Source organism: Leptinotarsa decemlineata, unplaced genomic scaffold, assembly GCF_025532065.1.
Source record: "Leptinotarsa decemlineata unplaced genomic scaffold, Ldec_3_MD MMD2_tig00026358_RagTag_RagTag, whole genome shotgun sequence".
Classification (NCBI taxonomy): domain Eukaryota; kingdom Metazoa; phylum Arthropoda; class Insecta; order Coleoptera; family Chrysomelidae; genus Leptinotarsa; species Leptinotarsa decemlineata.
In genome coordinates, this window is record NW_027412703.1 from 3,269,915 (window position 1) to 3,296,429 (window position 26,515).

Here is a 26,515-nt window from a genome sequence, read left to right on the forward strand (position 1 = left end):
AATATCAATTATATATATATATATATATATATATATATATATATATATATATATATATATATATATATATATATATATATATATATATAGATAGAGATTTTATCGAGTGTGGGGCACTCAAAAAGTAGGGGCAAACCGCGGACACCTGTTTCTGGCTATTGGCCTCATCAGCGCGGTGCAGCCAAGTGTAAAGATGGGCAACACTTGTTTGCCGAAAGCAGGAAACAACACATACGCACGGAGTCAACAACAGAAGCCAACCGCACATTTGTCGTTACAGTTAGCCTAGGAATTCTAGGTCTTCTAACTGGAACCACAAATGTGCGGTTGGTTTCAGTTAGCCTAGGAATTCTAGGTCTTCTAACTGGAACCACAAATGTGCGGTTGGCTTCTGTTGTTGACTCCGTGCGTATGTGTTGTTTCCTGCTTTCGGCAAACAAGTGTTGCCCATCTTTACACTTGGCTGCACCGCGCTGATGAGGCCAATAGCCAGAAACAGGTGTCCGCGGTTTGCCCCTATTTTTTGAGTGTTGTGTTCACGAATTATTTCATATAGATATATATATATATATATATATATATATATATATATATATATATATATATATATATATATAAATAATTCCATGAAAATCAAAAAATGAATAGATAAGTACTTTTTGATCATTCTTCAATTGAAGAGCCACCGGGAGACAGCTGTTTCAGCCTATTGGGCATCGTCGCATCGTCAGTACCGGGCAGGCGGTTCTCGATTGAATACAAAATATGAAAAACCAGAAAAGTACTTGATAAAAATAGCTGGTTTTTCACATTTTGTATTCAATCGAAGACCGCCTGCCCGGTACTGACGATGCCCAATAGCCTGAAACAGCTGTTTACCGGTGGCTCTTAAATTGAAATCAATATGTGAATGATCAGAGAGTACTTATCTATTTATCTTTTGATTTTCATGGAATTATTTTCCAGCAGCTTGACTGCAAACCTTTGTCGATTTCATATCATTTATAGAAACATATGGATTCGTTTTCCGATGGCATTTTAGGTTAGCTTCCCAAATTTCTGCTACCGCGGTCGTCGGTTGATTGGTCAAACCACCAACATTGACATAAAAACTTGGCAAGTTGACTTGGGTGTCACACCAATAGGTGGTTCCACTTATGTTTCGCTTGCGTTTACGTAGCTATTTTTATCAAGTACTTTCTTGGTTTTTCTCAATTGGTCCCTCTCAAGGCCAATAATCAGCCAAAAGGGTAGGGAAGCTGGTCTCCAAACCTGGAAGAAGTGACGATGATGGCATTCTCATTTTCTCTTCAATCGAGGACCGCCTGCCCGGTACTGACGGTGCCCAATAGGCTGAAACAACTGTCTACCGGTGGCTCTGAGATTGAAATCAATATGGGAATGATTAAAAAGTACTTATGTATTTATTTTTGATTTTCATGGAATCATTTTCCAGCAGCTTGACTGCATTAACTTCTCTAGATTTTATTTAATTTCTAGAAACATGTGGATTCGTTTTCCGATGACATTTTAGGTTAGCTTCCGAATTTCTGCTACCGCAGTTGTCGGTTGATTGGTCAAACCACCAACACTGACATAAAAACTTGGCAAGTTGACTTGGGTGTCACACCAATAGGTGGTTCCACTTATGTTTCGCTTGCGTTTACGCAGCTATTTTTATCAAGTACTTTCTTGGTTTTTTCTCATTTTGTAAATACAATAAGTATATGAAAATGACAGGAGCAAATAAGTAAATATCACAGATAAAGATTGATGAGTAGAATGTAATATGTAATATTGAAGTTACTAGGAAGCTTAAATTTGTTACAGACTGAAAATGGTTATTTGTCCATGAATTCTTGTAATGAATATGGCTCTCAATGTCACACAACAGATGGAAAAAACGTTTTTTAAAAATTTGTACTGTCTGATCTTCTTTCATACTCAAGGGTAAATGGTTGAAGAATTTAATTGATGCGTAATGTGGCCCATGCTCTCTATTTTTCAAACTAATACAAACTAATTTATTGTATTATTGTATTGTATTGTATCACTTTGAGAATGTCCATATAGGACGAAACTGCAGTAACGTTAGAAATTTTCATTTCTCTTTTCATCAACTGTTGATCTTGCTGATAGAAAAAATAGGCCAATTAGATAGTCACCAATCATTCCTCCCCAAACGTTCAGCGAAAATTGTTGCTGAAAATGACTTTCTCTAATAACGTAAGGAGGATTTTCGTCGACCTAAAAATGGTAATTGTGAAAGTTCATAATAATAGCATCTCGTGAAAAACTTGCTTTGTCCGTAAATAAAGTATTTGGTAACAAATTATCATTGTGTGCCATCGATTGAAACAACCACCTGCAAAACAATAATTTTTGATGAATATGGGTGTGATATGGGTATAGAAGGTTTTTTTAGAACTATCCATACTATTCAAAGGATTTTCTTCTATCGCATCAAGTATAACTTCTTCTAGATCAGGCGTTGTTACAGATTCTGTTCTTCTGTTATTAAAACTCCCAGTTTCTCATAATCTTGCATGTAGCGTTTCTATATGCTTCATATATCTCTGTTGAGATATCTGTCCTAGTAAATTCTTCGTGTTTCGTCCGCATTTTCATTTGCTAAATAAGCGCCTCATTACTTCAAATAATTATAATAATAATAATAATAATAATACATTTATTATTTACCAGTACATAAAAATAATACAAAATAACTTTACAAAACAAAAGTATCAAATGCAGGTAAATAAAAGGAGAGCAGTTAGACTCTGCAGCCAATTCTTCCACAGCCCCCTTGAGAAGCCAATAAATACATATACACGATAAGAAAAGTAAACTATATATTTTCGAACTCTAACCAAATATTATGTTAACAACTATGATTGTTGAGTAGGATTTCATACATAATCCACTGATACAGGCAACAAACTATTGTTGACTAAATAGAACTCGTTTATACCTAAATTTAAATGCATCACAAGACAACGAAAAATTAGGTACATCCAGGACATCGCCGAAAGTCGCTATATTATAAGAGAAAGATCGTTTGAATACTTCTTTTTTATGCTTGGGTATAGTTAGCATGTTCCTCCGTCGCAAGTTCAAATGATGCACGTCAGTCCTAAATCCAACTTTTTGATATAAGTATTGGGGGATTTTATTTTTCAAAATTTTGTAAAAAAAACATACCATATGATGCTTTCGACGGTTGAACATACTTAGCCACCCAGCATCCTTTAATTTATGTGAAATACGCATAGGACGCCGTATTCCATATATCATTCTCATACAAGAATTTTGAACCTTCTGTACTTTTCTTATATCCGAACTATCGATACAAGGTCCATAAACTACGTCACAATGATTGAAATGGGAGAGAACCATACTATCACACAGCTTGATTTTCAATTTGTAGTTCAGAAAATGTCTTTGACTGTGAATAAGTTTCAATGACATATATGCATTTTTTAATTTTTGGGTAATGTGGTGTTTGAATCGTAACTTATTATCCATAATCAGTCCAAGATTCTTACAATAATCAGCCACTTCAATCTTGTCTCCTCCTACCCTTATTGTCATTATGTTCTTTGCTGAGGTCACTTCCTGATCAGTGCCAAATAGCAAATAATATTTTATGAATACCGTTTTTTTTTAACTTATATGCCCTGTATCTCAGAAACGAAGCAAATCCGGATATATGTTCGTAGGAACTATTTTTCTCAAAACGACCTAACCCTCTGGAGTTTCGTACCGTAGTTATGCAACGCCCTGTATTTGAGCTATTAGGTACACCATACCTAATAACCCAACATGCATCTAGAACCTCTAAACTAAAGCCACGCCCTTCAAGATTCTAAACTTGGAAAGTTCTACATGTTTTATCCGCAAATTCATCATCCATTTAACGACGTGTTTAGTCTCTCTGACGTCTAAGTTTCTCAAAAAGAGACCAAATATTTAAATATTTACTCGGTCCATACGGCTGCATTAGTCACAATAACCATGAATATACCAAGTAATTATATTCAGCTCTTTATTTTCAAAGGTGACTAATACTTCCAGAAACTTTATTAGAATACGAGCAAGTTTGTTGCACGCAAATTCTTATTTTTATCCAACCCACGCGGTCTGGGACTGACTAGTCGTTCGAATACAAGCTATGTTTATAATTTTCCTTGGGAGAGATTTAATATTAGCCTTCAGTAATAATCGCCTCACTAACAAATTGATTGAAATTTTGACATGTTCAGTTCAGTGGCCCTGCTAAATTTGGAAAAAGAAACATTAATTTGGAAGTGTGCGAGTGCTTGAAGTCTAACAATTTAGTTCTGTTGTTCACTGAAAATTCACTTATTGAGAACTGTAAAACTGGAGGTTTGAAGAACTAACTCAGGGGTCGGCAAGTAGTTTTAGGTGGGGTCCGGATACTATGGAAAAAATTTAATAAGGTTCAGAAAAAAAACAACTGATAACAATGAGGTGCTAGCTATGTATTATTTTGGTTCCAAATCAAATTCTGAATTATAGAGCACAAGACCTGAAATTAACGTGAGAAACTACACCGACGTTCTTGAGCCCGTTTGGTTTTCGAGAGAAACAGCAAATTCGAAGTGGTTCTTCCGTTAATTTTTTTTTTTTTTTATTTAATCGCATCAACCTTTTGGTTATTAGCGAACAGTATTTTACAAGCATATTTACAATTTGTTTTTGATATGAATAGCTTCTATGAACGAAAGTACATTATCTGTATTACAATTTGTTCCTAAAAGAGTTTCTAGCGTTCCTATCAGCCTGTGCAGATTCCTTTGAGGGGCGAAGTTTAGGCATTCTGTCAGGATATGTTTAACAGTGAGTTGTTCATTGCAGGTTTCACACATCGGTTGGTTGGTGTTTTTAAAAAGATAATCATGGGTTAATCGTGTATGACCAAGACGTAGACGTGTGATGATCATTTGATCTCTACGTTTTTTCGGTAAATTTGTCCACGGTTTTATCGATGATTTCACTTCCCGAAGTTTCGAAATTGATTCACTCCACCGATTTTGCCATGCCGTTTCCACCTTCTTTTTAATGGCATACTGTAAGTCACTCAGAGCTACTTGATGAACTATTTCTGCGTTATTACTATTTATAGCCTCTTTTGCATTTCTATCAGGTTCTTCATTACCTATTATTCCTATATGTGATGGGATCCATATAAATTTAATAACTGTTTCTCTCTGTTGTGCTACATGAAGTTGTAGTTTTACATCAGCTACTAATGAATTGGGGGGATATAATTTTTGTATACTTTGCAGTGAGCTCAGCGAATCTGTCAGAAAAAGGTATTTGCAATTTTTGTCTTCAGTTGAGTTGATAAATAAGAGAGCTCGGAATATAGCATAGAGTTCACCAGTGTATACCGTGCTAGTGGAAGGTAGTTTGAATTGGAGAAAGAAATGTGGTCCTACAACTGCTGCTCCTGTTCCCACAGTTGTTTTGGAGGCGTCGGTATATATTTGTGTAAAGCCTTGGTGATTCTCCAATATAGCTCGTAAATTGTTTTTGAATAATGTAGAGTTAGTTTCATATTTTGGGAGATGACTAAGCTCTGTGAGGCATGTTGGTTCAGGTAAGGTCCATGGGGGAGGAAGGTTGAGTGGATATGGGTAACATTCCGGGAGGGTAAGATTCAGCTTGTTGATATTGAGTCTGACTCTTTCGTAGAAAGGTTTTGGGGATCTTGGTTTACTCTCATACCACTGACTGAATCTGCTAGCTATAGTATTGTCATAAGTAGGATGTGCTGGTTGAGTTTTCAGCTTCACTGCATATTTGAGACTCAAGTATGTCCTTCTGTCTTCTAGTGATGGTTCACCGGCCTCACTGTATAGACTTTCTATAGGTGTTGTGTGATGAGCTCCCAATGCTATACGTAGTGCAGTATTATGTATTACATCAAGTTTTTTCAGTAGTGATTTATTTGCAGAACTGTAAGCAATTGAACCATAATCTAGTTTTGATCGTATAAGAGTTCTATATAGCATTAGTAATGTTTGTCGATCCGAGCTCCAATTTTTGTAGGTCAAGGTTTTTAATAAATTGAGCCTTTGGTAACATGAGTTGATGAGATCTCTGATGTGGCTTTTCCAATCCAGTTTTTGATCAAATGTCACACCTAAAAAAGTTATACTAATTTCCTGTTTCAAGCTCTGGTTCAGTACAAGGTCTGCTGCCCTATTTTCAGTATTTTTCTTTGAAAATAATATGTATCTAGTTTTGTCGGATGAAAACGTGAAGCCGGATATGTTCGACCATTGCTCCAGATCTGAGATAGCTTTTTGTGTCATGGTGAATAGGTTTCCTATATTTTTACTTTTTGTGTATATCACAAGATCATCTGCATAGATACGTGCCTTTGAAGGAAGTTTTAGGTTTTGGAGAATGTCATTTATGGCAATGATGAAAAGGGTGGGGCTAATGACTGAACCCTGAGGTATGCCGTTTTCAAGAATCATCTCATTAGATAATACTCCGTTTGTTCTAACTCTGAAAGATCTGTTGCCAATGAAGTTTTGGATGAGTGATAAACAGTTTCCCTCAATGTTCCACATTTGGAGCTTATGGATAATTCGATCTCGCAGTGCTGTGTCGAATGCTCTCTTGATATCGAAGAATACTGCAAGGCAAGATTGTTTCATAGCAATAGCCTCATCAATATCGCTTTCCAGGTCTATTATGTTATCCATTGTTGATCTTTGTTTTCTAAATCCGCTCTGTTCTGGTATGATTAAGTTGTACTTTTCCAATGTCCACAATAATCTTTTATTAATGATTTTTTCTAACAATTTGCTCATTGCGCATGTTAGAGATATGTGTCTATATGAGTCAGGGTTCGTTTTAGGTTTCTTCGGTTTCAAGATGGGTATGACGATTGATTTTGACCAGATTGTTGGGAAGTTACGTTCCGTCCAGATTATATTGAAGAGTTGAAGTAGGTGTTGGTGGGCACTAGCTGGTAAATTTTTAAGGAATAGTACAGGAATGTCGTCTGGTCCTGGGCTAGTATCGCGAAAAGTTAGTAATGCTTCCTTGTATTCATTCTCCGCGATTGGTAAATTCAGGAATCTTTTTCCAATATCGTCGAGTTTTTTATTTTCTGGTTCATTTTTTTCCTGGTTTTGTACATGTGAGGCATCTACAAAAGATCTTTCTCTGTAGGTTTTAGCCAGCTCTTCTGCGATTTCATGGTCATCATAAACTATTTTTCCTGATGTTCTGAGTTGCTTTATTTTACTGCATGTATTCAATCCTGAAATCTTTCTAACCTTTGTCCAAATTTCATTCATGGAAGTCGAGCTATTGATAGTCGAGATATAGTCGTTCCAGGATTTACGTTTGGAGGTTTTTATTATCAGTCGTGATTTAGCTCTCAGTTTCTGATACTCCAGTCGATTGTCCATGCTTGGGTTCTTTTTGAATTTATTGAAGGCCCTTTTACTCGATTTGATTGCTTGATCACATTCAGCGTTCCACCATGGTACTGGTTTATGGTGATTGATATGGATTGTCTTTCCGATGAATATTTCCGCTGCTTTCACTATAATTTTTGAAAATTTGCTTAGAGACTTAGACTTAGGTTCTTCCGTTAATCTTGAACGATATTTGTTTTTCAAAAAATTCATCTTCGAGAAAGATGTTTCACATACAAATTTATAGCCAGTTTCTTACAATTTTCATATTTTTCCGAGACATGTTTGGTCCACAATTCTCATTAGGATACAGTTTCATACATTTGCAAAGACATACCTTCTTGAAAACCGATTTCCTTTATTTGAAGTGATGGCTTTGACAGATTAAACAACTTTGCAACCACATCTGTCCATTCTGTCGCTACATCGTTCCTAAAATCGGCCAGATTCTCAATAACTGAACAATGTCTTCTCGATAGTTCTTTTTATATTCGAGAATTGTCGGAAAATTAATGAATTTTTGTTTTGCAATATCGTTTTCAAAGATATCCAGTGTGCGATGAAAAGCAGACACTCTTTGTATCACATCACATATTAATTTAACATTTTCTTGTAACTCTGTGTTGAGCGCATTGAAATATTTCAAAATATCTTTCAGGAAAGCCACAACCAGCATATTGCTCTTGTTTGTTATGAACTCAAAGTTCTTTCTGGCTTTCTGCGTATCTAAGTTCTGCAAGAAGCAGGTTACTTGCTCTTAATTAGCCTAATTAGCCAGGCTAGATGGGAAACTAATCAGACCATATCAGTTGTAGGTACTTGTAAAACAGGTTAGCTAAGAAATTCAAAATAAAATAAGTACTAAGTTAAATTCTATGTGGCTTAAAAATATTGTTTTATTTAATAAAGGTATTGTATGCCTTATCTACGTAATAATTTATACTTGGTATACTAATAAAAAATGATTTTGATGATCTTTTTCGTAGTGATGTATGACCATGAGGAAGTGAAACCGAGTGTACTGTAATTCAGCTTCGTTCTTGGAAATGAACGAGTTGATCGAAACTCATCAGGAACCTATCATAAAGCTTATATCAAAGCAACATACACAGAAAATTGTACGTTTCTAACATTATCGACGACATCTTTTTATCAAACCCTCTGACCTTTGCTGATTTCCACTCCCCTGATAGCTAGATACAGTTCTTGTCAATCATCGAAGTAAGACAATATTTTCTGTGGAGTTTACGAATTCAAGTTATTTTATCTCGAAAGTTTCATCCGTTTTTATGGGTCAATTTTGAACTGTAATATCTCAGTAAATGCTATTTGGATTGTAGGGTTTTTCCTACAACTACTTACTTTAGAAACATTTTATTTCTTTATTGATTATTTTGTATTATACATTTTTGTTAGGAAATTAACTTTTCATAACTGCATTATCGAGCAGCCGTCCAAAATCCATTTGCTTGGGTTTTTTATGTTAATTCTTTCATTTTGATTTTTACTTATCATCAACAGGCAAAAATATCGTCTATATATCTGTACCAAAAATGAATATGTTTTTTCCCGACCTGGGTGTTTATGTGGGACAATGTAGGACAATGATTCGACGTTTTAAAATCATTATTTGGCATGCAACACAAGTTCCCGAATCTAAACGATACGGAAATTTTGAACTATGCAAGGAAAGGTTGCAAACTCAATCATTTGGAATCCTTGGAAATTCACAAGCATAAAATTGCGGTTGCAACCTGTTAAATGATCAAATCGATTTAGTTTTCTCACCGGTTTTCAAATTAGCGAATCCACATTGTCACAAGTAAACAAAATTCAGGTTCCCAATTGAGTTAAGTACCTCTATTATTAGGTACCTAGAGTGGCGTTATATAAAGGCTAATGAAGGTAATCAATTATTTTAAATTTAATATATAAGTTTGAAAATGTCTTTATAGCATGAAACTGCAGTAACGTTAGTTAAAAATAAAAGTGGTAAAAAACATAGAAAATTTCAAATCTCATTTTTTCATCACAATATATATATATATATATATATATATATATATATATATATATATATATATATATATATATATATATATATATATATATATTTGAGATTCGTTCTTTAGATTATAAACTTAAACTTTTGTTATACCATTGGTGCAAAATATTCAATGAAACCATGAAGTTACTTTCAAACCTCTTTTTCGTGAACTTGTCGAAATTCACTGACAATTTTTTTTTATTTTCGTGGTGAGTGAATTTGCAAAATGATCTTTATCTTATTATTTCACCAGAAACATAACTCATAGAGGATATAAATCAATCGTCAATATTGAATTAGTTCAACATTTATTTCGAAATATCACGACAAAAAAGGCGAGTAAAGACTCGTCTGAAAATACTGTTCTATAGCTAAACACATGCTGTGTTTTTCTAAAACTGTTTAATGAAAATCTCACAAAGAAGCAATTTTTGAATTAACAGTTACACTGAACAATTCACCATTTTGAAATCGGATGGGTCACATATTGAAATCAGCTCACTTCAGTAAATTATATAATCTACCATTGCACTTTTACATTCACCATTATCCATTTCCTACAATATCCCCTCAGAAATGTCTCTTCGTTGTTATATATGTTAGCAACAAAGAAGTAATTTCAGATATCAATCATCATTCACATCAACAGAAACTTAAAGATCAAATATTATATCCTTGAGATACAGAACTGTTCGATAGTGAATGAATAAATAGTCTTTGAAAATATGTAGTTAAACAGAAATTACAAACACACTTAACTGAGTATGATATGTCATTCCCGAGTTACAAAGAAGGGTAGAGATGATAATTATCACCATAAAGTGATACATATTGTTGAGTTGTAAACAACAATTTGAAAGTGGTGTTACGTATCTTGAACTTATGTCACCGTATTCTGTATTCTGGGTCTGAAAGTTGAAAACAGTGATCCAGTCGAGTAGCTGATAAGATTTCAGTTCATAGTAGCCGATCACGAGTTTTACAATTCTCATCTGTTGTTTCATCTAGTTGCATAATTTTCATCACAAATTTTTTTTTAATTCATCAAACGTTCAGTGATAATGCTCAAATTTGCCCATTTGGAAATATTCCAAATGATTTGTCTTGATAAGCTAGACATCTTCATTAGACGGATACTGTGGAGAACCAGCTTGCGAGCTGAAGAAGTTATTATAGTCGTTAAATTGATGGATGTAGCCGTTATTACATGGTAGGAAATCATAATGAAAAAAGAGAAATGAAACTTTCTGTTTTTTCCACTTTTATTTGTAACTACCGTTACTGCAGTTTCGTCCTATACGGACATTTTCAAACTTATACAATAAACTAACAATTATTCATTTCATTAACCATTATATACCACCCCTGTAGGTACTAATAGAGGTACTTGGCTTGATTGAGTACCTGAATTTACAGTTTACAATACGGATCTGCCAATTTAAAAACCGGCGAGTAAAGTAAATCGATTGATCACACTCGCACCCGCAATGTTTATGCTTGTGAATTTCCAAGGATTCTAAATAATTGAGTTTGTAACCCTTCCATGCCTAGTGAAAAATTTCCGTATCGTTTAGATTCGGAAACTTGTGGTTGCATTCCAGTGAATGATTTGAAAACGTCGAATCATTTTTTCCCAGTCTTAAGGATCTTACATGTTCAGCATACCGTTTTTGGAAATTTCGGCCAGATTGTCCCACATAAACACTATTCACCTCCGGACACTCAAGCTTATAAACTTCAGATTTCTCCAACTTGTCCACCTTATCTTTGGCATTGCAAAGGAAATGAGATAACCTGGCATGTAGACTGAATGCCACTTCTACATTGTTTTTTCTGAAGAAACCCGCAATTATCTCTGTTCTTTTTCCAAAATATGTAAGCGTTTCCCATTTCTTGATTTCTGGTCGTGTGACCTGAGGGTATATTAATCTGTAAGTGAATTTTCGACTTTTTTTCCTGACAAACTTCTGGATAGTATCTACGTTGAAACGATTATTATAACCTATCTGCTTGGTAAAGATAATGGATGGTTCTGAATCAAGCAGTAGAGAAACATGCATAATAAAAACTATACAACAAAAAATAAGAAATAATGATCTTGTTTTCACGAAAGCTGATAAATCGAATGTCATTGTTATTCTTGAACGAGAAACATATGTTCAGAAAATTGAGTCAGTCATTTGAAATGAAAACCTTATTGTCATCAAGAAAGACCCAACGAAAAATAGTCAAAATGAACTGAAAATTTTCCTCTTAGATACTAAATAATTTTCACGGAATCAGAGAAACGGAGAATCACCAACATGAACCCCTCTTGCCCTAAACTATATGGCCTGATAAAAACACATAAAGAGGATAACCCCATAAGACCGGTAGTTTCGTATATAAACAGTCCGGTAAGAGAACTAGGAATACGTCTTAACAAGTTGTTCAAAAATATTACCAATTTCGCCCCACCTCAGAGCATTGAAAATTCACTGACTTTAGTAGATAACATAAGGAACCAAACCAATTTTACTTTCATTCGATGTAAAGAGTATGTCCTCCAACATACCGTACAACAAGTGTAAGCCCCTCATTTTAGACATATTAGATCAAGCCAAAATAGACCATATCACTTCCTTTGAAGTTTCAACAGCTTTCTATGTGTGCCTAAATCAGAGCTACCTACAGTTCAACAACAAATATTATAAACAGGATTCAGGTTTACCAATGGGCTCACCCCTCAGTCCACTTTTAGCAGACATATTTATGAACAACTTGGAGACCACTATAGTAAATTCCCACTTGAGTAGAAAACATATTCATTTCTGGTACAGATATGTAGACGATCAATCACGCCAACTACCTCTATTAGTACCTACAGGGTACCTATCATTGTTATTTTATTGTATAAGTTTGAAAATGTCCGTATAGAATGAAACTGCAGTAACGTTAGTCACAAATAAAAGTGGTAAAAACATTTCTTCATTATAGTCATCTTCAACCAGTACAAGAATACTCACTTTGAAAAAAAAAACTCACTTATTCACATCACTGGTAGATGTACGAACTAATGAATTTTTTTAATGTATATGTTCTGATGAACCACTTTAGCCTTAGAGTCTTTTTTGCTATGGTGTCCATAAAGATGATGATCTTCATGTTTATATTGGTGATAGTGTTCATTCCAGTTTTGTTGCGAATGACGATGCTTATCATGGTGTTCATGTCCATGTTTATGATCCTGTTTCTGATTACCACTGTGAACATGAGAATGTTCTCCTCTATGGTTGTGTCCATGACTGTGCCTCCCACGATGATCATGTTTCTGCTGATGGAAGTGATCGTGGTTATGATCCTGTTGATGATCATGCTGGTGGAAATTTTGATGTTCATGATGGTGACTACCTTCATGGGTGTGGAAGTGTTCACCAATGTGGTGATGAGCATGGTGTCCTAGATGATGATGGTCATGCTTACTGCTGTCTTGATGGGAATGTCCATGGTCGTGTGAATGCTCTTGACGATGCTTGTGTAGATGATCTTGTTTGTGCTCATGCTCGTGGAGGTGTTCATGTTGATGATAATGAATTTCCTTCCGTTTTTGATGGTTCAATACCTCGTTCACCTCTTGTTTTTCCGGTGAATATGGAACAGGATCAGTGTAGCTAACAAGTGTTTGACTGACAGTTTGGTCCTCAACGTCAACTGGTTCGTGAAATGATGCTTTTCCAGATTCCAAGTACATATTTACATTTTGAGGTTGTTTTCCTTCATTATTATCTAGTATTTTCTCTGGAAATTCGTAGAAACCTTGTTCAGGTTTATTGATTTGGTCTGTTTGTTCGGAAACACTGGCAATTAAATTCAGTGGATCATACATCTTGTTATATCTATGAAGTTTTTCATTTTCGTCGTCTGGGAGCAATATATTGGTGAAGAGCTGTTTTGAAGGTTTGAAAGCTCTTTTATCGATTTCATCTCTCACCGCTGTATTATTATTATTTCCAACGGGTCTAGTTGTGACCAATTCTTCAATAGAAGCATCAGTAACCAAGTATGATTTACTTTGGTCGATGCAGTAAATCATGAGTAAAGTTGCCAGTATCTGAAAATAAGAAAACAGTCATTGATGAAAAAAAGTATGATAATTATTGAATAACGGAGAATGTAAAGATAATTATTGAATAACAGAGTAAACAAGGAATGTGTCTTTTTATTTTTACAAGAATAAATACTCACCCAAACTCTCATGGTGTATAACTCAAGCATCACCACCGACGCTATGAGTGGATGAGAGTTATCACTAACAGCATTTATATTTCATATAAAAATAATTGGTCCACCTCTACGAGTGCTTTGTTAAGTATTGTCTGATGGCCGTTCAGCTGAGATTATTATATATATTTATAGAAAGAAATTCGTTCTTCTTCATGAGCGTAGGCTGCAGAAATAATTTGATGCAATGAAAATTGGGAATTTAAAAATTGCCTCAAACAGTGCCAGCAAAATATTTTTGGTATCATATACAATTCTTTTCTGTTGTCAATTTATGTTGAATGCTGGATGGAGGTGATATGATTATTGTTCAACAGTAAACAACGCTGCAGTAACGAATAAATATAGTTTAAAAAACTAAAAAACACCCTTTTAAAATTACATCGAACTTAAAAGTTAAAATTTTTTTTTTAAATAAGCTTAAAAGAATAACGAACGAAAAATACTAGTGTTATTGTGAGAAAAGCGACGGTCGCTTGATAATAAAAAAATATGACACAAAACGCCCACGCTTTTTTCATAAAATTCAAGTATTTCTCGTTGGTTATTGTTTCAAGCTTATTTAAAAAAAATATTTTTAACTTTTTAATTCGATGTTCTCTAAAAGCGTGTTTTTAGTTTTTAAAACTATATTTATTTTTCATTTTTTAGTTTCGTATGCTATAAAAAGTTTTTTTTAGTCTTTCTAAACTATATTTATTTTATCTGAACTTTGGAATCAATCAGCCGTATATTATTTAGAAAAATGAGCATTGATATTTTCCGAATCCGTAGAGGGAGCCTGAAAATCAGCTATAACCAAGGCAGCAGGCGCGCAAAGGAGGGTTACAAATCAGGCAGCAGGCGCTTTATCTAATCGCGGGTGCCATCTGCCCGCGAATAGATAAAGCAATAATGTCTATATATCAAGGAGATTACGTACAGCGCCATATGCCCGCGAATAGATAATAATCATAATAATAATAACTTTATTCACAACGTATACAGATTAGAGTACAATTAAAACAAAATATGTGAACAAAGTGGTTTGGCGATAAGATCGAGCAATAATGTTGATAATTCTGTCAAATACAGATCTCGAGCTTGAGAGTTACAAACAAACAAACAAACATACATACATACAGGTGAAACCAATATGAAGCGTGTAAAAAAATGCGTGAAAAGAAACTTCTGGCTGTTGGAATCTGAATAAGTGTATCTGTCATGGAGGTAGATTCCGAAATAAAAATAAAACAAAAACGGCCGTTGTGATATTTCTGCTGGGATAGACTAGAGAATTATAAAAAGTTGCGTATTGAAATTTCGATGTACAAAAAAATGGGAAATGTAATTTTGACATATTGTTATAAAAAGTGTGCTTTATCTAAACAAAAACATGATTTGAAAAATAGTGAATGTTTGAAACAGAAATGGAATGAGTTAAAAAAGGTTTATTTTTAGAAGAGATTGATTTTGGGGAAAAAAATGTTTCGGCTTTCTCTTCTCCATCTTCATACAAAAAAGCGGGAATATTCCGGAGAAAGAAAGAAAGCCATGATTGTTATTACGTAGTGTAATCGATGACGTGCAGCGTTTTCTGGCGCTCATGTATCCGAAACGTATTCGTCTGTGATTCAAATACATTCATTCTGGCGTTGAAACTATGACGTCGCGTAAACTATGATTTGAAACGTATTCATGATGATTTTGGGACGGACTTTAACGTTACGTTACGTCAGTTGTCAGTTTCTACTTTATTTTGATCGTTATAGTTCACAAAGTGCTGAAAACTTTTTATCAAATATGTTGTTAGGATTTACAAAATAAAGCTGGGAAATTATTATTTGCACAATCCGATTCTAAGTGAGGTTGGAGAAAATTGAAAAGTTTCAATTATTTATTCATATATTTATTTCATACAATATTCTACAGAATAAACCCAATTACAGAATAGGAAGTGGCATTCACAAATATGTACTTACATAATATAATTTGTGAATCTACATAAAGAAATGGAAAACAGGGACTCCACACAACAAATGCATATTCCAGCCTAGATCCAACAGAAGTGAAATAAAGTAATTTCAATGTTGAAGCTTTATCAAAGTCTTTTGTGTTTCTGACTAATCACAACACAACAAAAAAATATTTTTTGAATGTTTCCTACACTAAATTAGTCAATTTCTACTAATTTTGGGGTGATAAAAACGAAAATAACAATGAAAAATTTTTATTAGCTCTGGTTTTTGAGATACACAGTACTTAATCTTAAAGAGTAGTTTTACTATACTTGAAAAGTGAAAGTACATAAAACAATATTGTTATGTTTCTTTTAGAATATTTTAAGTACAAAATTAATAAAAAAAAACATTATTCTTAGTGTTTTGACAAATAAAAGAAGTTTGTTCCACCAAATTTCAATTAAGTCCATCCGATTCATTGTAAGATCGCTGTCGTTTAGCTTGTCTTTTATAAAACACTTCTGGAGCATCCCTACACACAGACCAGCAGTAGTCTGCAAGCATTGCTTCATTCCAACGGCCCTGATATCTCTGTTCCATTAAGGCAATGTCTTGATGGAATCTTTCTCCATGTTCGTCACTCACAGCTCCACAGTTTTGTAGGAAGAAATTAAGATGAGAGTGAAGAAAATGAATTTTTAAGGACATGTTGCATCCAAGTTGGTGGTAAGCTTGAAGAAGCTCTTTAACCAATGCTGTGAAGTTATCATCTCTTTTGTTACCTAAAAACCCATTTACAACCCCCTTAAAGGCTTCCCAGGCTCTTTTTTCATTTCCTGTTAAAATCATGTCAAAAGCAGGATCATTCACGATTTCACGGATTTGAGGCCCAATAAAGATGCCTTCCTTGACTTTAGCATCACTCAACCTGGGAAACTTTGCTCTCAAGTACTTAAAAGCTTGTCCTTCCTGGTCCATGGCCTTCACAAAGTTTTTCATTAGTCCCAACTTAATATGTAATGGGGGAAGGAGAACATCCTTAGGATCTACAAGAGGCTCGTAAACTACATTTTTCTCATTAGGGTTTAGGTCTCATGTAGGCCAGTTCATTTTTTTATAGTGAGATTTTCTATCCCGACTGTCCCACAGACACAAAAAACAACAGTACTTGGTGAACCCTAATTACATTCCTAGGAGTATAGCAATGACTTTCAGATCACCACAGACGTGCCACTTGTGTTTTTCATATTTGATTGATTGGAGAAGTGTTTTCATATTTATATACGTTTCCTTCATGTGAACTGCATGACCTATAGGAATAGAGGGTAGCTGATTTCCATTATGCAGAAGTACAGCTTTTAAGCTTAGTTTTGAAGAGTCTATAAACAGTCTCCATTCAGATGGAGTGTGATCCAAATTCAAGCAGTCCATCAAACCATTAACATCAGAACAAACTACGAGGTTTTCTTTTTTCTCAAAAAAAGGAATCAAATCTTTTTGACGCTGTCTGTACTGAGATATTTTCACATCATGTTTTAGAAGGTTCCACTGTTGTAGTCTTGACCCTAACAGCTCAGCCTTTTCCTTAGACAAGCGAAGATCTCTTATAAGGTCACTCAACTCTGCTTGACTAATTCTGTGCGGATCACTAGACCTATCGCTTACCTCAAAATCAGGGTCATAGGATGTAGAAGGATGGGTTGCTCCTTCTAAACAGTCTTCATCACCTTCCTCTAAAATTTCATAGTTTTGGGGTGGAGAAGGGACTGGCAAATTGTCTGAGTGTGGTACAGGCCGAAGAGCAGATGGGAGATTAGGGTATTTAACCGTTCCTCTTTTCTTCATAGATAAACCTTGCTTAATGGGAGGAGTTAAGCAGAAATAACAGTCGTCTGTATGATTGGTAGGCTCACGCCAAACCATAGGTACTGCAAAAGCCATTGCCCGGTTTTTATTTTTCAGCCACTCTCGCAATATGACGGAACAAGAATTACAACATATATGAGGAGCCCATGATTTATCTTGGTCCCCAACTTTCACACCAAAATAATGTTCATAGGCTGTCTTAACGATAGGTGTCATTTTACGTTTCTGAGCCTTAAATGTTATTTCACCACATATATAGCAAAAGCTATCGACAGAATTCACACACTTTCGAGGCATTTCAGATCAGCACTTAAATTAATTTAAAAATCAACTTCACACGATAATTTCAATAGCAACCACGTGCGTACAATTGACAAAATCACAAAGGTTATGTTTACTACTCAAGAACAGCTGATGAGAGGGGTGTTATGTAAACAAACATGTGTACCAACTGTTGGTGATGAAATATTTCATTTGTTGAAAACTCAATATACATATATATAATATAATGATACTATATCTTGAAAACAAGAGCTAATATATAATTTTTATGGTCACTATCGGTTTTAACACGTGGAAATACATTAAAATCTTCTAATTTCAACCCCGAAACAAAAACTTTGTTGTGTTGTGAATCCATACATGCGATAAGCAGCTGTCAGAGTAATGTCAATATCTTCATTAAAAGAGAGAAATGACTCAAAAGTAACAACTAGATCAGTGAGTGTGTCACGACGCTCCGGAACTTGATTGTTTATGATGTAGTTGTGTAATGTCAGATTCGTTTTCAGTGAGTGAGACTTTACATTATGTTTGTATATGTTGAGAGATAGATTATTTTTACGACACCATGTAGCAACACGATTTAAATTCAGGGCGAGACGTTCGCAATCATTAGAACATGTTATATTGTTATAGAGTTTCAAGTTATCTGCGTATAAAAGGAAACTGACATCAATCTCAGCTCCGATATCATTGATGAATATATTGAACAGTAGGGGTCCTAGGTTTGACCCTTGTGGTACACCAGATGTGGCTACATATTCGACAGACTTGAGGACATTGAGTTGGATATACTGCTTACGGCTGAAAAAATACGATTCGAAGAGAGTCATTAAGTCATTGGATAACCCAAAAGTCGAAAGCTTGTTGAGCAGGATACTATGGTCAAGTCTGTCGGACGCTTTAGAAAAATCAGTGTGGAAGACATCAGTCTGAGACTGACAATGAATACCCTCTGCAATACATTGAGGGATTGTTACAAGATTGGTGATGGTTGAACGTCATTTCATGAAACCGTGTTGATTGGGGCCAGTTATGTAGCCTTATGAATAACGCATTGTACTACTAATCTCATAAATATGTCATAGGTTACTTAGATAAGTACACTAAACGATGTAATGCTTTTATGTTAATGATCTAATGCACTTTTCCTTTTTATATATAAACTCTGATATTCTCAAGATTAGTCAGTTAGTAAGTTGACTCCATTTATTGTGCAGCCGAAGGCTCTGTCCTAAAGCTCATTGAATAAGTGTAAATAAACGTTTTTAAAAAGTCTTTCCATTGTTTGGAAAACATAATTGGCGCAGTCGGTAGGATTGGAGAAGGCAGAACTGAAGCAAAATCGCCGTTCCTGACCGTTGGTTCCAACCATTCATCTCCAATCAAGAACACTACAAATCCCAGGACAAAGAAGGTACTCTGAGTAAGTGTTGAGTTTCCTTTATTTTCCTGTATTTCACCTTGTATATTTGCAAAAAGTGCTGAATTTGAATTACTTTTGAAAACTTTTCGTATAAAATCATATTTTTACAAAATAATATTGAAACATTTCATAGCGTTATAGTGACTTTTCAACGCGAAAATCATTTTTCAAAACGCTCTACTCGTATTTAACTGAAGTTTAAAACTAATTCTCTAAAACGGAAGAATTGTCCAATCTCTTAGAAAACATGTCCATTACACCAGGACAAGTAAATATTCAAACTCCCACAATTCAAGCGGCAAAAGCTATCGCAGACTTTTTACCTATATTTTCAGGTGATGCTTATCAATTAGAAAGCTTCATTAAAAGGTGTGATAATTTTTTCAATAATTATGGTCGTACAAATGACAATAATTTGAATGACTTTACGTTTAATGCAATCTGCTCAAAATTGAAAGATGACGTTTTCAATTTTCTTATGTGTAGACCTGACTTGACTACCTGGCCTTTAGTTCGTACAGCTTTAAGAGAACATTACGGAGATAGAATTGACAGACAAACACTAACTCGTGATTTTCTCCATCTAACGATTAACAAAAATGAAAATATTTTAGATTTTCTCGAAAAAATAAAACAAATGAAAACGCGACTTGAAATTAAAATCACGTCAGATACATCAGTTCCCGAACCTCGTAAAGTTTTATTGATGGAACAAGCAGAAGGAAATGCTCTCGATGTCTTAATGGCGAATTCAGACGACAAACTTAGACTTTTACTTGACATTAGAAACCCACAAAATTTAGCACAAGCTAGCGAAGTCGTTTATAGATATTTTCACAATGAACAAAGGATAAATCTTTTACAAAGTGAAACATGAAATAAAAACAACAGACGAAATCCCAGTTCACACAAAATCGTATAGGTACCCTTACATTCATAAACCAGAAGTAGAAAAGCAAATCAACAAAATGTTGGAAGACGGAATCATCAGACCATCCCAATCGCCGTGGAGCTCACCGATCTGGATCGTACCGAAGAAAATCGACGCAAGCGGAAAGCAGAAATGGAGAGTAGTAGTTGATTATAGAAAAGTAAACGAAAAAACAATCGAAGATAGATACCCCATCCCGAACATAACGGACATTCTCGACAAGCTTGGCAGAAGTCAATACTTTACCACCTTGGATTTGGCATCCGGATTTCACCAAATCGAAATGCACCCAGATTCCATCCCAAAAACAGCATTTAATGTAGAAAATGGTCACTACGAGTTTACTAGAATGCCTTTTGGTTTGAGAAATGCTCCAGCTACATTTCAACGTGCCATGGACAATATACTGAAGGATCTACAAAATAAAATTTGCCTTGTTTACATGGATGATATAATAATATTTTCTACTTCATTACAGGAACATATTAGTAACCTAAACTTAGTATTCCAAAGATTACAAGAAGCCGGACTTAAAATTCAACTAGATAAATCAGAATTTTTGTGTAAAACCGTAGAGTTTTTAGGTCATGTAATAACTTCAGAAGGCATTAAACCAAACCCAAAGAAAATAATGGCTATCCAAAAATTTCCACTTCCTAAAACAGCGAAAGAAATAAAATCATTCCTAGGACTAATCGGTTATTATCGAAAATTCATAAATAACTTTGCGAAAATAACAAAACCTCTAACTCAGTGTTTAAAGAAAGGCAAACAAATTAAACAAACACCCGAATTCATAGAAAGCTTCGAAAGTTGTAAAAGAATTTTAATGAATGATCCAATTTTACAATACCCGGACTTCTCGAAACCTTTCAATGTCACAACGGACGCTTCTAATTTCGCTATTGGGGCCATATTATCCCAAGGACCCATCGGTAGTGATTTACCAATTGCATATGCATCACGGACACTGAATCCAGCAGAATGTAATTACAGTACAATTGAAAAAGAACTCCTTGCTGTAATATGGGCTACTAAATATTTTAGACCTTACCTTTTCGGAACAAAATTCAATATAATAACCGATCATAAACCACTTCAATGGTTATTTTCTTTAAAAGAACCTAATTCTAAACTTGTAAGATGGCGCTTGAAACTGGAAGAATATGATTATAATATAATTTATAAAAAAGGTAAACATAATACGAATGCAGACGCATTATCTCGTGTCGAAATTCACCCCTTGGATATATTAGATGACATAGATAACATCTCTATAATGAATAACATAGATGAAATCCCTGAAATATCTCCGGAAGAGATAGATAGAATTATTGACTTAGAACTTTCAGAATTCAACGAATCACCTACTTCAAAATCGGTCAATCCTAAAGAAAATCAAGAAAGTATTAGTACCAAAGAGAACGATAAGATACACATATTATCAGATATAATAATAAAACCCGCGAATAGTCAAGAGAAAGGCATAAGCGATAACGAAACGGTACATACTAGTCATGAAGAACCCACATTAACAATACCTTATACTGAAAAAACCATAAATACCTACAAAAATCAGATCATCATTTCGCTCAACAAAATCGCTAAAGTAAAATCAAACCACGAAAAGATATTTGATAAAAACCGCATACATTGGCAAATCCCAGAAGACTCAAATTTTCATGAAATCTTCCTAAATTTGATTAAGAACTATTTGAAACCTAACACTACATATTGCGTGCTTTTTAAATCTGAAGAATTGAAAATACCATTTATTCAATCAGTTACCGAAAACTTCAAAAACAATTCATTCAACCTAATTATCTCTACTAAAATGGTAACAGACGTCACAGATGAATCGGAAAAAGAACTAAAGTTAAAATATTATCACGAAACAAAGACAACACATAGAGGAATAAATGAAAACCTCACCGCACTTAAAAAACATTTTTATTGGCCTGATATGGATAAAGACGTGAGAAATTACATTAATACATGCGACATCTGTCAAAAATCGAAGTACGAACGTCACCCCACAGCGCTCGTCTTCAAACCCACACCAATAGGACAAAGTCCACTCGAACATTTATATATTGACTCATTCAAATATGCCGGTCAATATTTCATAACAATAATTGATAGTTTTTCAAAATTCGGACAAGCCTACCCTGTTAATTCATTAACAGCTATAGAAACCACCAATAAACTAATTCAATATATCAGTCATTATGGAATACCAAATAAAATCACATGTGACAATGGACTGGAATTTAAAAATCATGTTATTCAAGATTTTTGTTTACTACACCAAATTGATATACATTATGTTACAGCTTATAACCCCAACAGTAATAGTCCCATTGAGAGATTCCACTCAAGCCTAATTGAAAATCTTAGAACGCTACGTGAAGAAAAACCAGACCTCCCATTAAATCACTTAATGAATTATGCCCTCTTATCTTATAACAATAGTATCCACACGTCTACTGGATACACCCCTTTTCAAATATTGCGAGGACGTTTAGACTATAAAAACCCATTTGAAATGGACGAAAACGAACGAATTACTCAATATATAGAAGAACATTCGAAAAATCTGGAAATTCTCTCAGACCTCATTTATAATAAATTAACAAAAACTCAAAAACAAAACTTGGAAAGAGCAAATAGACATAGACAGAGGGAAATCAACATTGATACTAGTAAATCGACATATAAAATGAAACCACCAAACAAAACTCAGAATAAAGCTACCCAACCTTATAAAAAACTAGAAAATATAGAATTGATATCAGACAATAAATTTAAAACCAACAACAAATTATATCATTTGCAATCTTTAAAACCCCAACGTTTTGTTACAGACCAGACAAGAGAAAGAAATGAACTCCCTAACGACGATTCTCCTCTTTCTACCTGGGCTACTCACCTTAAAAATAATGGAAATAAAAAATCCAATACTCCCAGTTCAACTAGGATACGCTAAACTTATTACCTCAAAACATTCATTCCTGTATCATATTAATTTAAGTCAACCTTTAGAATTAACTTCAAATATAAACTTAGAATTAAATAACCTTAAGCAAATTTTGAATACTAGTAATAATCATTATTCTATTATCATCAATAATAAAATAAATCATGCTTTACATTTAGGTGAAATAATATTAGGTAAACTAAAAACATTTTCACGAAACTCTAGAAAACAAAGATCACTTTTTGACGGAGTTGGAAAACTATCGAAATGGTTATTCGGAACTCTTGACTCCGATGACGAAAAGTATTTCACAAAATATCTAGAAGCACTGCATAAAAATGAACAAAAGTTACTTTCTAATGACATACATCAAAACACAATCCTCAAAGAAATGACAACTAAATATACCAAAGACTTTGACTTACTAGTAACCAACCAAAATATACTACAGAGCCAAATAAAAGGTTTATCAAAAGAAATGAAAGAACTTATCAATTTAGAGCAAGCTTTCTCATTCGCAAATACGATCGACAATCTTATCATACAACTTAACTCAATTCAAAACTTGATTTTGAATATAGAAAATGCGATATCCTTTGCTAGACTCAACGTATTGCATAGTTCAATTATAGAACCACAGAGATTGAAATTACTTATTACAAAATTGAACAAAATCTACGAGACTAGACAAATTCCTACGTTGCAAAACTTCATGAACTACTACAACTTATTTTCAACTCAAGTAATTATACGAGAAGGTTTCATAATTTTTAAAATTCATGCACCTATAATAGCAAATAATTACAAATATTTCCAAATGTATCCTGTCCCCATATCCAATCTCATGATTTTACCTCAACAACCTTTCCTTTTGCTCAACTCAAATGAGTATTGGACAACTGCAACAAGATGCCCGGAAATTGAGAACCTCTACTACTGCACAACTTCCCAACTTCAGAGAACACAACCATGCATTGCCGACATAATCAAATCAGGCAAAAATATTTGCAAAGGAATATCAGTTACTCTCAGTGAAACAAGAATAACCCAGATAAACGCACATCAAGTACTTGTGATACCAGTGCAAACAGTTACTCTACAAGCCAACTGCGAATCGAATGGGATATACCAAATCACACAACCATCTATAATCACTCTCGAAAATTGCCATGTCGAAATAGATGGAAAAGCATTCAATCAGGAGGAAACACTACATGATAGTTTAGTATTCGAACTTCCTAAGTTAAACATCACTAGAGAAGAATCCAACCAGCCTTTGCCTCCAATGAAACTAAAATCCATCGACGGAAATGAACTGAAACATATTGAGACGATCGCACAGAATTTCCATGTGGAAAATCTGCAACCAATCAACGATAGCCATGCGTGGACGAATACCAGCCTCATGATATTAATACTTTCAATCGGAATAGCTGCCACGATGTACTTCAAATTCATCAAACCAAGGAAGCAAAGAAGTTCCAAAGACCAAACCCAATCATCGCAAAACAAGGAACCCTTATTTTCCGATCTTGGCAAGGGAGGAGTTATGTAGCCTTATGAATAACGCATTGTACTACTAATCTCATAAATATGTCATAGGTTACTTAGATAAGTACACTAAACGATGTAATGCTTTTATGTTAATGATCTAATGCACTTTTCCTTTTTATATATAAACTCTGATATTCTCAAGATTAGTCAGTTAGTAAGTTGACTCCATTTATTGTGCAGCCGAAGGCTCTGTCCTAAAGCTCATTGAATAAGTGTAAATAAACGTTTTTAAAAAGTCTTTCCATTGTTTGGAAAACATAATTGGCCAATAATATTGCTTCTTCTCAAGAAGCCTCTAAAACACTTTACAAAAGTTGCATGTGATAGAAACTGGTCTGTAATTTTTTATCTCCTTTTTAGAAAATTGGACAGACTTCCGAAATTTCCTATATTGATAGTACAGTTAATGTTTTCAGGAATATATTGATTAGAATTGTTAGTTGTTCAACTAGAGCGGAGGCACAATCTTCAATGATGAATGTTCGAATATGATCAGGTCCCGCAGTAAATTTAGGCTTTAATTTTTCAGGGTATGATAAACATCTCCACTACTAACGTTTTTGATTACTAGGCTGGGAATATCACTACTGTTGTTCGCATGGTCACTTGATGTTGGTACTATATAAGAATCACTGAAAAAATCTGCAGAACCATCAAGAATATCTGAGGGATTTTCGAGTAACTTGCCTTCATGTTTTCATTACTGAATTTGACATCTGACACAAATTGAATCATTCCATTCTGGCGAATCTTATTATTATTGACGTCACTACGAATCGTTTTTAATACACGCTCGAATACGATTGAACATCAGAAAACATTGCTGAGTAGATTGAATTCATCCGTGAAATAAAATCGTAATTTTACGAATGAATTGAGTGATTCATTTTATAATGCCATCCAGATTTGGTGCTGAAGAGGCGATGAGACAAGTGTCCTATGCCGAAACATCGAATGTTCACCATTGACGATGACAGTGTTCCATTCAAGTTAAATTTCACTTCTTTCATTCACTATATTGTGTAGCAATTCCATACGGATTGTTTATAATACAAACTGAATAGAGTAGATATTTTTTATTCATTTGATTCAATGTTTATAGGAAAATAGTTGTTTCGAGAGAGATTTTCTTCCAGTTTGTGTCTGAAAGGTACTTCTTTGCATGATTGTATTGAGTTGATTTTTTGTAATTGGTTGCTTCCTCTTTTTCTTTGTAAAATTTCTGTATTTTGTTGTATGAAGATGAAAAAGTAAAAGGCCAAAACATTTCTTTCCCAAAAATGGAATGGTCGTTTCTTGTTTGTGCAAGATTGAGTAGTGAGAGAGTTAATACCAATTCAGGCTATATTTCAGGTGGATACACTTATTGTCACACTAATTTTACATTTCTCTGAGAATTTTTTGCCTTCTATTCAAAATGAATAGATTGACATATTTTGGGAATCTTCTTTGGAGCACTTTTTCTTGGAGTTAACGCAAATGGCAACATCTCTGAGCAAATATGAAACATACAAATTAACTTCTAGATACCGAATATAATACACTGCGAATTAGATTTTATAGCTTGATATTACTACATGCTATACTTACTACATGGGCTGAAAACTCTCGGGCCCAACACAACGCTAGTTTATGAGTTATTGTGCTAAGAGTGACACTACTTTTGTTATTTTCAAAACATTGGAGCATAAACAATTTCGTGCTTTAATTACACATTGCTTTTTGATGGGAAAAATACCGTTTAAGCGAAGCAATGGCTTGAAAAGTGT

At 34.3% G+C, this 26,515-nt stretch overlaps 1 protein-coding gene and 1 long non-coding RNA gene across 7 annotated transcripts in view; both read left to right on the forward strand.

Annotated features, from left to right (window-relative positions):
• The window catches only part of LOC111515788 (uncharacterized), a 221,525-nt gene that overhangs the window by 116,002 nt on the left and 79,008 nt on the right, over positions 1 to 26,515 (forward strand). The window lies entirely within an intron of this gene.
• LOC141486516 (uncharacterized) lies at positions 18,888 to 24,984 on the forward strand. The gene is made up of 2 exons (XR_012467903.1): positions 18,888 to 19,284; positions 23,080 to 24,984. It is a non-coding gene; the product is annotated as an uncharacterized lncRNA (long non-coding RNA).